Below are 16,368 nucleotides of genomic sequence, written 5' to 3'. Positions count from 1 at the left end.
CCAAGAGACCAGGAGCAGCCAAGGATTAGAATAAATAACGGCCATCGGAGAGAAATTGAGCTGTGGTGTGAGGAGAACCAGTGGAGAACTGGGCAGCTATCTTGGTGAGTGACCGGCGTTAGCTACAGAATGTTAGCTAACGTCACATCACAACATTGTGAAGTTAGCTATCATATATCAGGCTATAACTAAAGTAGCATTGATAATATAGTAACGTTACTGGCAGGACTGTTGATACTGATCCATAACAGAAACTAATGTGCAAGTATCAGCCGTATCTCGCGTTACCTAATGCAACTCCACACTACGGTGCTGTGTACCGGAGGAGAGACGCGAGATACGGCTGATACTTGACGATCTGGCGGAGAAAGGTTGTGGAGCCTCCGTTGATATGTCGTTGTAAATGGCTTGATGGAAAGCAGGTGTGTAGTCGGGGAGGGTGCACAGCTGATTGCAGCAGGTGAGTGGAGGTTGAGCCGGGATCCAGGAGTGACAGCCACCACGCACACACAAACAACACAGACAGGGGGAAACAAACAAACACAAAGGAGACGGCTGGAGCAGTACAGCCACCACAGCGTTACCTAATGCAACTCCACACTATGTCTTATGGTGCCGTGTACCGGAGGGGAGAGAGAGAGAGAGCAGCAAAGGGGGGGGGGGGGGGGGGGCGGGAGGAGAGAGAAGTAATACGGTTTCCTGATAAAGCTGTGGAGAGTATGTGCTGCAGGGAGGTGGATGCACAACACACCCAGGAACGAACGCTAGCTCCAGTCCTTTTCCCGTGAGGGAAACTGTGGACTCGATGTCCTGACAGGCTGGTATTTGTGCAACCTGCACAAACACAATACTTCACCATGATTACAAATGGTGAAATACAATGTAAAACTACCGAAAAATACCAGCTCACTAAAACACAACCGCTCAACTCAACGCAACTACTAACTCTACCCACGGTCAGAGAGCGGAGATGTTTCCCCTTTGTGATGTAATATGACGCGTTTGACATATGACCTTAAAAAAAAGCAGTTTTTAAGAGCAGAGCTCAAAATTGCTCCTTTCCCTCTGAATTCCTGCCCTTATGTCTCGTAAAACATATCAAATCCTACATTCACTTTTTAAATTGTAATTTTCAAGCAAGTTTAAGCAGAAATGTAGAAAAAAAAAAACCTGCAAGATGCTCTTTAAGAGGAGATAAGTCTTAAGGTTAAATGCAACAACCCATACGACACCAAATGTTTGTTTTGAAAGTGAACGAGGATAAAAAATACTCTCTCTCTCACTCACTCTCTCACTCACTCTGTCTCTCCCTCTCTCTCTCCCTCTCTCTCTCTCTCTCTCCCCCTCTCTCTCACTCTAAAAGGGGGAGGGAGTGAAGTCAAGCAGGGGTAATCAGAGGAGTGGGTCACTATTGGAGGATATCATTGTCGGGAAAACAAGGGAAGAAAGGGGGAAATTAATCAAGACAAATAACACTACCAGAGGAGGAGGATAAGATATATATCGACCACCATCAGCGCTGTCGTCCACATTGGCAGTCAGTTTGGTGAGCAGCTTCCTTGGGATCCCAGCGTCCAATTAAAATGGACGAGCTCAGCCAGTGTGGATACTAAACCTCTGCCCAGTCAGAAACGAGTGGAAAGAAAAGCGAGCGATAGGAGGCAAACAATGCTCCTGCTCATCTATCTGCACTGATTTGAACTGGGATTTATCATTTTCCTTTTTTTCTTTAAAAATTTGTATTCCAAGTGAGAAGACCACTGCCGGGAACAAGTCCGCGCAAGCAGGGAAACGGTAGGACGCAGTTTTGTGTTTTTGTGGGGACAGTGCGCGCTTGGGATAGAGGTTTTCAAATGTTGTTTGTTAGAGAATCCCATTTCATACGGTTTAATCCACATGAAGGAAGATTGTTTTTGTTGCTGTGTATTGAAGTATGGAACTGTCTGCGGTGTACTTTGGGAGATTAGCGCATGAGAGTGGAACAAAAGGTCTGGTGTGTTTTGTGCGTAGGAGTATATCATGTTAAAAGAAGTTAAAGTTAAATCAAACAACATTTTGTTTTCACTAAGGTTACCTTTAAGGCATCCAGACTCCAAATTGAGTCATCGTTGCTCCTGAGAACATCCGAATTTATTTGGGTGAATATGTTTTTATAGTTTAATATTCTTTTTAGTAAAATGTAGACTGCAGTCACATCTGGAATTCGGGCTGTAAATAAAGATTGCTATCATTATTAATACATCTAGCCATTCATGTTCTGGATCAATCGATTTGTCCATACAATTCTCAAAGTCCAATGTGACGTCTTTAAATGTCTGGTTCTGTTAGTCCAAAACACAAAGATTTCACTTCAGTATGATATGAAAACAGAAAAAAGCTGAAAATCTCGATATTTGAGAGGCTGCAAACTGCTATTTCTGAATGAAAAAATGCCCATTAATCAATTGTCATAATAAGTTCGTGATTTTGTGAGAGTTGATCGACTAATCGATTAGTCCAGGTGTTGTTGAAGCCAATAGGCCAATATTATTATTTTTTAAATGAGGCTACCTTTGTTGTCATTGATGGGGTGGACACAATAATAGAAACACATCTCAATGCATAACAAAAGCAACAACAACAAAAGCTTAAAAAACCCAAATCAAGACTTAATGTTACAATTCTGCTAATGGTAGAATATCATTCTGTCCAATATATGACATATGAAAATTAGCATCTTTAATTTAAATCATATTCTGATGAGATCATACATCAAAACATCTTGATAAACTCAAAAACATAGAATGCAGTCCAGCACAACCCATAATGACACCAACCTAAATGCTCAAACTTATGACTGTAATAACATCTTTATGGCAGTGTCAAGAAAAACTGAGCATAATGGAAATTAAGTGAACCTACTGCCGTACGTTGTAGGGCAGAATAGTTATGATGGATTTCATTAGACTGTACAGGTGTACCTAATAAAATGGATTGTGTTTTTGTAGATGTGCAATAGTACACAATTCAACAACGTCACAAACTGTAGCATCAAGTTGAATTGAAATCTCTTTAATAAAAGACCACAAGCTAAATATTGACCCATTTGTAATGTTGGTCTCATAGCAGCGCTGTTGTTTGGGACTGCTTTTGTTTTGGCAGGATGTATCAAATATAGCGCTGCAAAGATTCATTGATTAGATGTCAACTTTTAGATAAATCTGCAGTATATAGGATAATCGATTAAATGGTTTTAGTCATTTTTTACAAAAAAGAGGCGAGATTCTCAGATTTCATCTACTAAAATGAGAATATCTTGTGTTTTTTGTACCACTTTTAAACAGTAAACTAAATATCTTTCAGAAAACAAAAGAACACAATTGAGGAGGACAGGCTTATGGAATCACTGATCCACATTTTATCATATTCTTAAAGTTTATAGACCAACATACAGTTCAAGTATTCATATTTCAAATTAAACTAATCAGTTAAATACAAGATTAATTGATAAAGAAAATAACTGTTATTTGCATTCCCAATCAAACTGGCTACTGAGCCACTATCCCATGATACACTCATTAACTAATTGGTCTTGCTGCTCCTCTGATAAACGTAGATGAAGAAAAAGACATTTGAAATTAAGGCAGCAGTGAGCCGTTACTTAAGATTGTCTATAGATTTTCCCATCATGCCGCAGTACTAAAGCACTAAAACAGCTGTCTTAATCTTAGAATACAATTTGAAGATAAATTACAAGTAATTTCACTGCAGAGCCATTTCGTATTCAAATCACACAGGAATATTAAAGTGATACTGTTGTGATGGAGGGAAATAATGAAGCATTATAAGATCAGTGCTGAGCACAGCACACACCCGCTAAGAATCTGGCAGAAGCATCACTGTGACACTATGGGAGATGCCAGGAAAAATACAGTCTGATTAGGACACTAGTGGCTCACTGTTGCATGCTACACAGGAAGACCGTCATGTTCCCTAATTCTGACGTCTAAGTGATCCTGATCTTCCTTAAAGTCAACTTTTAAAATCAGATCTCTGGTTAATTGCTATTCTCTACATGAAGCTGTGTGGAGTCAAACAGCGCGCCCCAACATAAAACCTTGTTTGTTTAAATCCGGGGGTGTGGGGGATCTTTCTTGTGTGGACAGATCCGTACGGACAAGTTGACTATTATGCCTGCAGAGATCTTTAATTTTTCATTGGTTACTGTCTGCCAGACAATGAAGACTGAAATCTCTTTAAGCTGCATGTAATTGTACCGCACAAGCAATTCTGCACTTGGTTTAGAACAGTATGGGCAGGTGGGGAAGATCAGCTGAAATATAGGGAGAAAAACAGATTAGTTTTACAATTTCATTATTTTCCTGTCTATATGCCAACCACAGTACAAGCCAGTGTTATTTGACATCCGTGTGACATGCATCACTTGCAGATGCTGTCACTTCCATGGCAACAAAGAAATACAATTTTCGAGGATTCAATGCACACCCGCACACCCAATATTCCTGCAAAGCAATATGGCGTGGTGATAAGCGATCTTTATCGTAGCATTGCATAGAATACATTTCATTTTTTTGGACAAACACAGCACGCAACACAATTTCATTGCTGCTTCAGTAATACCTGCACTTTCAACAGAGCTGCCATAAAAGGAGTTTTATGTATAATTCAGATGCACCCATCTGGAACATCGGGGAAACACAACTAAATCAAATCAAGCGCATTCATGTGGACACTTTTATTAGAATTGGGGATAGTATTCAAATGGAAGTCATTGTTTTTCTTTTCAATAGAAAGAGGGTGTGATTCCCCTCCATCCATCATCCATCCTGTCTGATCTCATCCATCCATTACAATGTGAAAACATAACTACTCAGCAAAAGTCAAGTGTGTGTGTGTGTGTGTGTGTGTGTGTGTGTGTGTGTGTGTGTGTGTGTGTGTGTGTGTGTGTGTGTGTTTATTTGGCTTCCCTCACACACTCCCCCAGTCAGAGACATAGGTGAACAAAATTGGGGTTCAATCAGAATGTGAAGAACAGGAAACAGAGAGAGCAAGACTTCTTTTGAAACATTCAATTGCAAAATGCCTGCATTCAATGACTGACAGAAAAAACACACAGACAGACACAGACAGACAGACCATGTTTTCTTTATTTGGTTTTTTAAAAAGAGTCACAATCATCACTTCGGGGAATACACTCTTTGTGCTTTCCTGCTAGCAATACATATTTCATAACTGTACAGGAGTAGCTTAGTTTAGCTTATCTTAGTTTAGCATAAAGACCGGAAACAAAAATAAAAACAGTTAGTTAAGTAAACTTACTCTTAACTTACTAAGATATTTGAAATATTAATAATAATAATAATATATTATTATCCTTGTGCTAACGTTGGATCAATACTTTTCTAAATTCTTCCCATTTTCTTCTAGTATTCTGAGCTTTCCCTGCTTTTGTGTACATTTTTAACAAATATGTCCATTAAACACTACTAAATATCTCGGGTCGGTGTCCCTGCTGGAATATAAAATGTATTTATGCAGAACTGTTTTTTTTAATACCTAAGGCATCAGCTTGAGATGTTTGTAACACACAAGTTAATTCTGGGTGAATTCCTGTTACGGTGCGTGGAAAAGGTAGGACCCAAATGCAGTATTAAAGGATAAGCGGGTTTTAAGGGATAACAAAAAGCGAGTTTTATTTTACAAAAGCCAATGAAAAAAGACAACAAGAAACAAACTTAACATTACCAACTCAGGGGAGCACGAGTAAAGATCCCAGGATCAAAACTAAAGGGACAAACATGGAGCGTGACGTGAAGGGAAAGACAAACAATGAACCGACAGGGGAACACAGGGAAAGACAAGAATAAATACAGAGAGGGGTAATCACGGGACAAGAAACAGCTGGGCAGGGGAGGTAGAAACACAAGGGCAACAGGTGAACACAATTAGACAGTCAGACACAGGAGGAAAAACACAGGAAGGAAGACAAGACACAAGAGCCCTTTCTCATTTAGTCAATTCCCCCTCGGTCCTCCGGTAGTGACCCGGAAATGAATTTCAGCGCGCCAGGTTGAAGGACATCTCATTTCTCTAAATGCACTTCGATGACCGAGCGTCGAGGAGGCTCTCTGGAGGAGCTCTAACCGAGGATACACTGATGGGTCCTCCACGGCTCCTTCGTGGATGCATTTCCGGGAACAGAGATGTTTCAAAGAGTCGTGACGCACGGCCGGACTTATCTCAGCCAATGACAGCTCTGCATGCATCCCCTGGATATTCGCGACGCGATGTTTACAGAGAGAACAGCTGTGAGGTCCGTGCAGAAAACAGAGCAGTGTGTATAATATATATCACTCAGTATAACAGGCCTACTCTCTTTATTTGCTTTAGTTTAGTAGATATATACAAACAAAGAGTCAATATTTTTCTAAAACCATTTAGTGCTTCACATAATAAAATACACAACGGCTGTAGCCTGATTATGTGCTTTAGGAGCCGTGTGGTACAGTGTGTGCGTAGATGCGGCGGACAGACAGGTCTCAGTTGGTTTGGTGTCCTCTGCTTACTTTTAATACTTGTAAATACAACTTTTGGCCCATAATTAGTTCCTCATTTTAGCGACCAGAGAGGGGGGGGGGGGGGGGGAATATATCCAGTCTCTGATAGTGTTACGTTATTATGAGAGTGCTAGGTTTGATTCTGAAATTGTATATATTTATATAAATATATATATGTGTGTATGTGTGTGTGTCCACATCTGTAGCCTGTTATTGTCTCATTATACCGCACTGTCAATGAATCAAAGTAAATATATGTGGTCATGAACACATCTGTCCATCAGACAGAGGGCTGCTGTGCCTCCTGTCATCATTAATGGACGCCTATTTAATATGACCGCTCAGAGGAGAGGATTTCTGATTTCTCTAAACGCCTGCTGCTTCCCCTCCTCTCTCCTCGGCTCCCTGTTATGAACCGAGACACAGGACACAGGACCCAAAAGCAGGACTCGAAGACAGTTGTCCAAAAATAGAATGTTCTTTAATAACAAACTAAATCGTACTTTCAAAAAATAGAAAGCAGTTAAATAGCCAAAGCTAAGTTGTACAGCAACACAAAAACTCACTTGGCAAAGGGTCTAAATCTCAAGGTAGGTATCAGGAGTAAAAAAAAGGCCCAGGTTCTCACGACATGAAACATAACGAACTGACAAAGGAACAAAGAAACACCAGGGCTATATATAGGTGAGGGGGATGGGCACAGGTGAAAACAATCAGGGCAGGGCCACGCAATCTCAAGGGCGGGAAACACACAAAGGCAGGAAATGTGGGATCTGGAATGAGAGGAAAGATTACTTTCAAAATAAAAACAGGAAGTGACAAGATCAAAACACAAAACTAGAGTAAAAACATAACTAAACCTAACATATCTGTCGAGTCACAACATTACCCCCCCCCCCCCCCCCCTCTAGGGACGTCTCCTGACGGCCCAGGCAGATTAGGATGTTGCCTGTAGAAATCCCTGATCAACTCCTGATCCACAACGTAGCGAGAAGGAATCCACATCCTATCCTCTGCTCCATAGCCTTTCCAGTCAACGAGGAACTGCCTGCCACGTCCCCTTCTTCGGACTGCCAGCAGTTTCTTGACCGTATAAACAAGGCCACCATCAACAACTCTGGGGGGTGTCGGAGGTTTGGTTGCGGGCACCAGGCACGTGCACACATGGACCTCAAAGTGGGCTTGAGGCCCTGCCCTTTTTCTTCCTCCACAGAAAGTGCCCTTTTTATGGGGTTATTTTAAATAAATGTGTTAAGCTTGGGTGCACATGAATCGCGTATGAACAATAAGTAAATCAGACTCGGTATTCTCTTCAGCATGTCTCCGGTAAGTTTATTCACAGACTGACAACAGTCAACGTAGTGACGTCACATTAGGACGTACCTTCATACAAGAACAGAATAACAGTGCGACTGCTACCGTAGTACACAGACTAAGGGCGTCATCAAATAATAATACTTAACACCCCCACTCGCTCTTAGCTTACTGGGTTACCTGAGAACAAAACAAAATAAGGCTTCTTTTTCTTTTACCTTAACTATGTTAACTCTTTGCCCTTCTAGGTGCCAAACATATCCTGAGCAAACCTCTTTAGCTTTATTTTGGTGGCTGGTTTTGTCATCACATCAGCGATCATTTGCTCAGTAGGACAGTATTCCAAAATTACCTTTCCACTATTTACAGTCTCCCTTATGAAATGGTACTTAATATCAATGTGCTTGCACCTTTGCCTGTTTACTGGGTTTCTGGCTAGTGCTATAGTACCTTGGTTGTCTTCGTACACCTTTGTTTGTGCATATTTGTATTTGTCTATACCTCTGAGTAATTGTTCTAAGTAGATGTATTCCTGTATGGCTGATGCTAAGGCCATGTACTCTGCCTCGCAGGTAGATAGTGCAACCGTAGGTTGTTTCCTTGCCTTCCATGAGATCAAGGAGCTTCCTTCACTGAGACTGGCACAATATCCTGATGTACTACGTCTGTCTGTTACGTCTGATGCCCAGTCAGCATCACTGTACACTCTCAGACCTAGTCTATCTGTGTCATTTCTCTTAAAGCATAACCCCTGTTCTGCTGTACCTTTAAGGTATCTGAACACATGTTTTACTGTGTTCCAGTGCTCTTCAGTTGGTTCAGCAAAGTGCTGAGATAGTTTACTGACCACAAAACATATATCTGGTCGAGTGCATGTGGACAAGTAGATTAAACTTCCTACTGCCTGCCTGTACTTTCTTGGCTCTTTAATGTTTTCAGCGTCTGCTGTGTATTCTAGTTTTGGCTCACATGGTGTGTCTCTGGACTTGCAATCCTGCATTTCAAATCTCTCCAGTATTTTGCTCACATATCTCTTTTGAGACATTTTGACTTGACCTTCTGTTTGCTCAAAATCTATACCTAAGAAATATTTCAACTTTCCCAGGTTTTTCATTTTGAACCTTTCAGTGAGCATCCCCTTTACACTTTCCAATACACCCTCGTTGCTGGCTGCTATAATGAGATCGTCAACCCATATTATTAGGATTACCTTTTCGCTGTGCTTTTCTCTTGTATACACACAGTGATCAGCGGGGTTTTGTACAAAACCATTTTCAGTCAAACATGTATGTAACATAGCATTCCAGTTTCTGCCTGACTGCTTTAAACCATAGAGAGATTTGTGCAACTTGCATACTAACTCTTCACCTGTTTTTGACTGTTTCTCATAACCTTCTGGTTGTGTCATATATATTTCACAATCAATGGGTGCATGTAAATAGTCTGTTTTAACATCCATTTGGTGTAAGATTAAGTTCTCCTGTGCTGCCTTTTGCATGAGTACTCTTACACTTGTCATATCAGCTGTGGGTGAGAATGTCTCATCATAGTCGATTCCTGGTTTCTGACTGTAGCCTTTAGCTACAAATCGCGCCTTGTACTTGTCTGACCCATCAATGTCACTCTTGAGTGCGTAGACCCATCTACCCCCCACTGCCCGTTTGCCTGGTGGCAATTGGGTGAGGTTGAAGGTCTCGTTCTCCTCCAGTGATCTCATCTCCTCGTTCATGGCATTTTTCCACTGCCTTGATTTGGGTGACGCTATGGCGTCCTGGAAGGTTTGAGGAATGTCGCATACTGCTCTGTAACAAAAATCCATGCATGTTTGCAGTTTGTCCTCCGTATCGTCAGTCTCAAACTCCTGTAGGTGAGCTGGTCTCCTCCTGGTTCTGGGTGGGTTTTTTCTGTTTGGAGTCTCGGTGACTTTACCCGGCTGTGTACGTTCAGTCTGTTCAGGTAAAGTCCCAGAAGCACCACTTTGAGTATCTTGACCTGGCACATTTCCCACATCACATTCATCAACAACATTTTCATCGCTGTCCTTGACCCTGGGATGTACATCACTATCACCATATTCATTGGATGACTCTGGTGTTTGTGTTTCCTTTTCTTTATCCCCCTTTGTTGTGAATTTTACCAATCTGTGCTTTTGGACCCTCTCTGTGTCTGGATAATACACCAGGTAAGCTGGGATATTTTTATCATAGCCTATGAAAACACCTTGCTCACACCTAGGGTCGAGCTTTCCCTTCTCTTGTTTGTAAGCAAAACACACTGACCCAAATTTCTGAAGTTTGGATATATTTGGTTCTTTGCCTGTGAACAGCTCGTATGGCGTTTTCTTTGTGCGCCTACTGTAACACCTGTTCCTTACATAAGCTGCTGTCTGTATGGCGTAGTTCCATAGTTTATTTGGTAACTTGCTTTCTATCAGTAAGCATCTGCCCATATCATAGAGAGTTCGCCAACCTCTCTCTGCTGTACCATTTTGGTGGGGTGAATAGGGTGCAGACGTCTCGTGTCTAATCCTATTTTTGGTTAACAGTGCCTGGAAGTCTCGGCTTGTAAACTCAGTGCCGTTATCTGAACGGATACACTTAACTTCTCCGTAAGGTGCTATGTCTGCTAAGAACCTTTCTGTGGCCTGCACTGTATCACTCTTGGACCTTAGAAAATACACAAAAATAGTACAAGAGTAGTCGTCTGTAAAAGACTGTGTATATCTGTGCCCTTCTATGCTTGGTGTTGACATGGGACCGGCTAAGTCTGTGTGGACTAGTTCTAAGGGCATCTTAGCCTTTTTGTCTGGCTCCCTATTTCTCGTTTGGGTGAACTTGCCCTGTGTACACACTTCACACAACTGAGCTGGTTTGACTGCACTTCCTCTTATCTCCATGCCTTTCACTACACCTTGTAAATTTTGTACATCTTCGTAATTGCAATGACCCAAAATTTCATGCCAAGTTTGCATGTCGTGACACCCTTTACATTGGTCAACATTCCCCTCAACAGTTGGTAAGTAATACAAATTTACACTTTCATGGATGTCAAACCTGCTGCCGTCTTTGGTAACCATGTGACTGTCCCCTTTCTTGAAGGTGATTGTCGCCCCTCCGTTTGTTGCTCTTGCCACCGAAAAGATGTCATGTGGGTATGAGGGCATGTACAGTGCATCCCGTAGCTGTGCTCTGTGTTGTCGTCCGGCGTCGTCTAATAGACATATCACCGCCGTTCCTCTTCTCTGTGCTGTTCCATTGCACTTGGTCCCGTCAGCTAACTCCACTGAATGAGACTCGGGCTGGAATGAATCGTCGAAGCTTTTAAACTTTCCGATGTCGTTCACGATGTGGGATGTCGCTCCTGCGTCCACCATGATGCCTTTCATCTTCACGTTGTCTGGTGGTTTCCCGCTCTTTGTGTGCTTGGCCTTGAAGAGATGGTCTTGGTCGCCATTCTGTTCCTCTGCGACTTTTCTGGCACCATCTTCTCCCCCCTTTTTCTTACAGAGTGATTCATCGTGTGTATTCCTTTTGCAGTAACCGCACCACACTTTTCGAAAACATTTTCTTGATATGTGTCCTTTTATTCCACACTTGTAGCACGTCACATTGGCATCTTCATCTCTTCTGTTGCTAGCGTGCGTCTTGGTGCCTCGGCCTTGCCTTGCACATGTTTTCATCACATTATCTGTGGATTCTGCTGTGTTCATTTTCTCCGACTCTTCATAGACCCTTAATCTTCTTCTAAAGTCTGTGAACGTAACGTTATCTTCGTTCTGTGTTACATGGACGGCGAATGGCTTGAAGGAGTCTGGTAACCCATTTAGTATCATGGCTATGGTCAGTCCATCACTCATGGTCTCGCCTGCATCTCTCAGGGCTGTAATCACGTTCTCTGCCCTTATCATGTAGTCGGTAACACTCTCGTTGTCTGCCATGTGCAGCCTCGTTAACGACGTGTATAAGTTTATTATCCTCGGCTTGCTTTTCCCTGAATAATGTTCTTTCAGTATTTTCAGAGCCTTCCTGCCGTCATCTGCGGCCTCATGTCTTATTAGCGACAGGCTCTTATCATCTATCAGCCTTATTAGCTCAGCATAGCAATCAGCATTCTTCCTTCTATCTGCATCTAGCTGTTCTTGATCAGCACCGGTGGGCTCATGTAAGATAGTCTCTTTTAGCCTCAGAGTATGTAAGCAGCCTAGGAATCTTGTTTCCCAAAGGTCATACTTATCTTCACATCCTTTGAATAAGAGCTGCGGTGCCAGGAGACCTGTTGCTCTGCTTGCCATTTTTGCGCGCCAACTTTACCGCGAGGGCTACTAGCTTGCTAATATACTTCACTTGCTAAGCTAGCTTGTTAGCTTAATTGGCTAACGCGTAATACGTCGCGTAACACTTCTTCCGATAATCTAACTCACTTATCTCCAAGTCGGTTTGTGTCCAACTCTGCCTGGGCCCATAACCTGTTAAGCTTGGGTGCACATGAATCGCGTATGAACAATAAGTAAATCAGACTCGGTATTCTCTTCAGCATGTCTCCGGTAAGTTTATTCACAGACTGACAACAGTCAACGTAGTGACGTCACATTAGGACGTACCTTCATACAAGAACAGAATAACAGTGCGACTGCTACCGTAGTACACAGACTAAGGGCGTCATCAAATAATAATACTTAACAAAATGAATATGTATCTACTGCTGTTTGTGCACACTTTCCAAAAATATATTGATTGAATAAAAAATAAAAATATCAGGTCGGGAGATTAGACTGTGAAGTTCCGCTGCTCTCTCTCCCTCCCTCCCTCCCTCCCTCCACGTCTCGCGCACAGCGGTGCGGACATCGGCCGTCCCTTCAGACAGACAGGTAGCAGCACCTCCCACTTTACTGTCCCATGTTATGCCGGCTTTTCTTGGTTTATTTTGAAGGTGAGTGGTGATGAACAAATGACTAAGCTGCCAGTGTGTGAAAGACACACTCAGAAGCCAAAGTACAGAAGAGAGGCTTTCTCATCTCCTCCTCCTCGCTATTGAGAAGGACATTCCTGCTATCCACAGTGAAATAATACACATCTACAGGGACATGGCCCCCAGAAGGTTGCTGCTAAGGGAGGAAGGAGAGACAACAAGTGAAGACACAAAAAAATATTTAACAACTTCCAAGTGCAAAGAAAGATACAAGATACAAAGAAAGTTAGTAACAAAATAAGTTATTAACAAAACATTTAATTTCAGATTTCAAGACCTTGTTAAATAATTTCAATAAAGTTGCAGTATTTTTGCATGTTCTTAATACATATTTGTTCACAGTTTTTTCCGATTTTTTTATGTGTTTTGTCCAATTAAATTAAGTAAATGAGTAGGAGGAGAATGCACTAAGTGTAATTGTTGTAACTAAACTTAGGCCTACTTGTAGTTTGGAGTGTAGGTTGGTTTGCGTATTTATGTAGAGAACAGCCTTTTTCAGTTTTGCGTGAACATTTTTGTTGATTTTAAAGTGTTATTTATTTTAATACCACAAAAATAATTCAAAGGACTTAATGTTGTGCTAAAATAAACTAATTATTATATCAAGTTTAACTAGTAGCATAGAAAACATGCACATTGTGGCATAGTTTCCTTTGTTGTTGTCTGCTCTTGTGCGTAGTGAATACTAAAGACGACCATTGTCTCTGTGTTAACTGATTATTTTGTATTATGTTGAGTATTAAACAATTGCGTGAGTGTGAGGGTATTCAAATTAATTGGTTGGTACGCCAGAGATGTGCAACTATATTTTACTTTTACATTTTTTTTAATAAATGATTATGGGATGTGCCCTTTTTCTCACTTGAGCCCCTGCCCCCCAAAATGCCTGTGCACGTCCCTGGCGGGCGCCAAAGTGCTTTCCTTGACAGGCTTGATCTTCCCAACGTGGAATGTAGGGTGGACCCGCAGGGACCTGGGGAGTCGCAGGCGCACAGAAACAGGGTTCACAGGGTATATCCCGGAATCCTGAGGTCAAATTTAATACCTTTTAAGACCTTTTTTAAGACCCTTTCCATACATTTTAAGACCTCATCGGAACTTTGAGTTCTAACCGGTTACATTGCCTACACACTTTACCTCACATTTACTATATTGATTGTAAGATAGCACAACTAAACAGAGTGCAGACAGACTACTGAAGCCTCCTCTCCACATGAACTTCAACCTCTCTGTGAAGGTCAGGTTTAATGCAGTATGCTGCTTTGTTGCTTCTGTGCTCTTTCATTCCAGTAAAACTCCTCAGAAACCATTAGAAACAAGTATTTGACCAATAAATAAAACAATTGACAAAACTTTGAACTATGAAATATATTAAACTTTGGTGAGCTTCAGCGGGGTAATGCCATATAGGAGCTCCCTCACAAATACCCAGGGGTTAAATTGGGCTGGGGCTGTCCGGGGCTAAGCCCTGGCACATAGGACGATGCTCTGACGTCATCACCCTCACACATTTGTCATATGTTTACAAAAAACTATATGTATATGTTAAGACTTTTCTCGTTCTTAATATAGACTATATTTAGGGTCTATATGTGTTGACTTTACTTTAAAATAGCAGATCTCTGTGACCGGATATAGTTTGGCTTAGACCCCGGCCCCACGAGGATGCATACGGTAAAACGCATACGCAAACGCAAAAAAGTCTTCCGTTCACACGCATTCCATTCATTAATGTGTCCGTTCACACTAGACCGCTGGAAATGCTGGAAACGCTGTAGTACATATGCCAGGCCTGTAAGTGGCGCTGCTGCCGCCACAAAATACACCTAAAGCAGCGAAGAAGACCCCGGAGCATGGTTGCATGGTTGCCCTTCTGTTTATTCTCCGCGTTGGACGGCATGTTCTCCTGCTGTATATTTCTCAGGTAGTCCACCAGCAGATGAAAAACACCCACCTCTCCGCCTCTTCCAAGGGACGAGGGAACCATGTGGCAGAGTTTCCGTTAAAAAAAAAATTCCGCCGGTCAACATGTCTGTTAAAGTATAAATCTTCCGTACAAAATTAGAAAAGTGCCGATCAGAGGTCTTCCTTGTTTTTTATTGAGCTTTAAAACAAATTGATAACGACTGTTCTCTGTAACATAATATTTAATAAACGGTGCCTGCCTCTCTTTTCCTCCCCCTCTTCTGACAGCCTAGCAGCAGCAGGAGACGTGGGAAGAGGGAGGCGGGCTATTTCATTGTTATCAGCAAATGATCATATAGGGCTTACACACGGAGCCGTTGGACCCCCAGAGCGTTGCGTATGCCGGTCTACCCACCTTGGGACCCCCCACCCCACAGAGCCGAGCAAGGCAACGAAACTTAAAATAAGAAGCAGCATTTTACGGCGCGCTATGCATGGGGCCGCCTTGAGGGGGTTTCCCGACATGTCGTTTCAGTAAATTAAAGGGTGTTTCATGTTGTCGTTGCTGTGGGACTTCTTAATACCTTGGAAAATGCCGTTTAATACTTTTTAATACTTTTTAATAGCCTTAATTTTCGCAAAATTGATTTATCAACTTTTACTACTTTTTAAGACCCCGCGGACACCCTGGTTCAGAATCTTTGTTATTGGAAAGGGACCAACAAACCTGGGGGCTAATTACAAGCACCTCAGACATGTCTCCAACACTTGATTTAATCTCTCCGTTTGTCCGTTGGACTGGGGGTGATACCTAGAGGAGAGGCTAGCGGTGGCTCCAATAAGACTGCAGAACTCTTTCCAGAACTTGGAAACAAACTGTGGGCCCCGGTCTGACACAATATCCCTGGGAAATCCATGTATCCGGAACACATTGATCATCATAATTTCTGCCGTTTCCTTGGCGAAGGGTAGCTTGGTCAATGGAACAAAATGAGTCATTTTAGAAAAACGATCTACCGCTGTTAGCACAGTGGTATTACCTTGAGACACCGGGAGTCCAGTAACAAAGTCCATGGATATGTCAGACCAGGGCCATTGAGGAATGGGCAACGGCTGCAGCATCCCCGCCTGAGACCTGGAAGAAGTTTTGCTGCGAGCACAAACAGGACAGGCATTCACATATTCACCAACATCTTTAGCCATGGACGGCCACCAGAAACGCTGCTTAAGTGCGAACATGGTTCCTCTAACCCCAGGATGACAAGTGAGCAAGAACGTGTGAGCCCAGTGAATGATCTTGGAGCGCAAGGGCACTGTAACAAACAGCCTATTAGGCGGACACTCACTAGGTGCTGGGCTCTCAACATTTGCTTGCTGCACCTCTTTTTCAATCTGCCAAGTTACCGCTCCTACCACACGGTTCAGTGGTAGGATGGGTTCTGGTTTCTTGGCAGCAGGCTCAGGGTCAAACAGACGGGACAAGGCATCTGGCTTGGTGTTCTGGGAGCAAGGTCTAAATGACAAGGTAAAATCAAAACGACTGAAAAAAAGCGTCCATCTAGCCTGACGTGAATTCAGTCTCTTAGCCTTTTTTATGTATTCGAGGTTTTTGTGGTCTGTCTAT

At 42.3% G+C, this 16,368-nt stretch overlaps 1 protein-coding gene across 2 annotated transcripts in view; it reads left to right on the top strand.

The window, feature by feature from the left end:
• The first annotated feature begins 1,426 nt into the window (after positions 1 to 1,426).
• lrrc24 (leucine rich repeat containing 24) overlaps positions 1,427 to 16,368 on the top strand; it is a 31,465-nt gene continuing 16,523 nt past the window's right edge. The window contains exon 1 of one of the 2 annotated variants that reach the window (XM_079652418.1): positions 1,427 to 1,546. The gene's annotated coding sequence lies outside the window, so the exon portion shown is untranslated. Of the gene's footprint in view, positions 1,795 to 16,368 lie in introns of both variants that reach the window. The other variant, XM_079652417.1, reaches the window with a different exon arrangement.

Source organism: Notothenia rossii (assembly GCF_949606895.1).
Source record: "Notothenia rossii genome assembly, chromosome: 9".
Taxonomy (NCBI): domain Eukaryota; kingdom Metazoa; phylum Chordata; class Actinopteri; order Perciformes; family Nototheniidae; genus Notothenia; species Notothenia rossii.
This window is presented reverse-complemented; position numbering and strand designations above follow the sequence as displayed.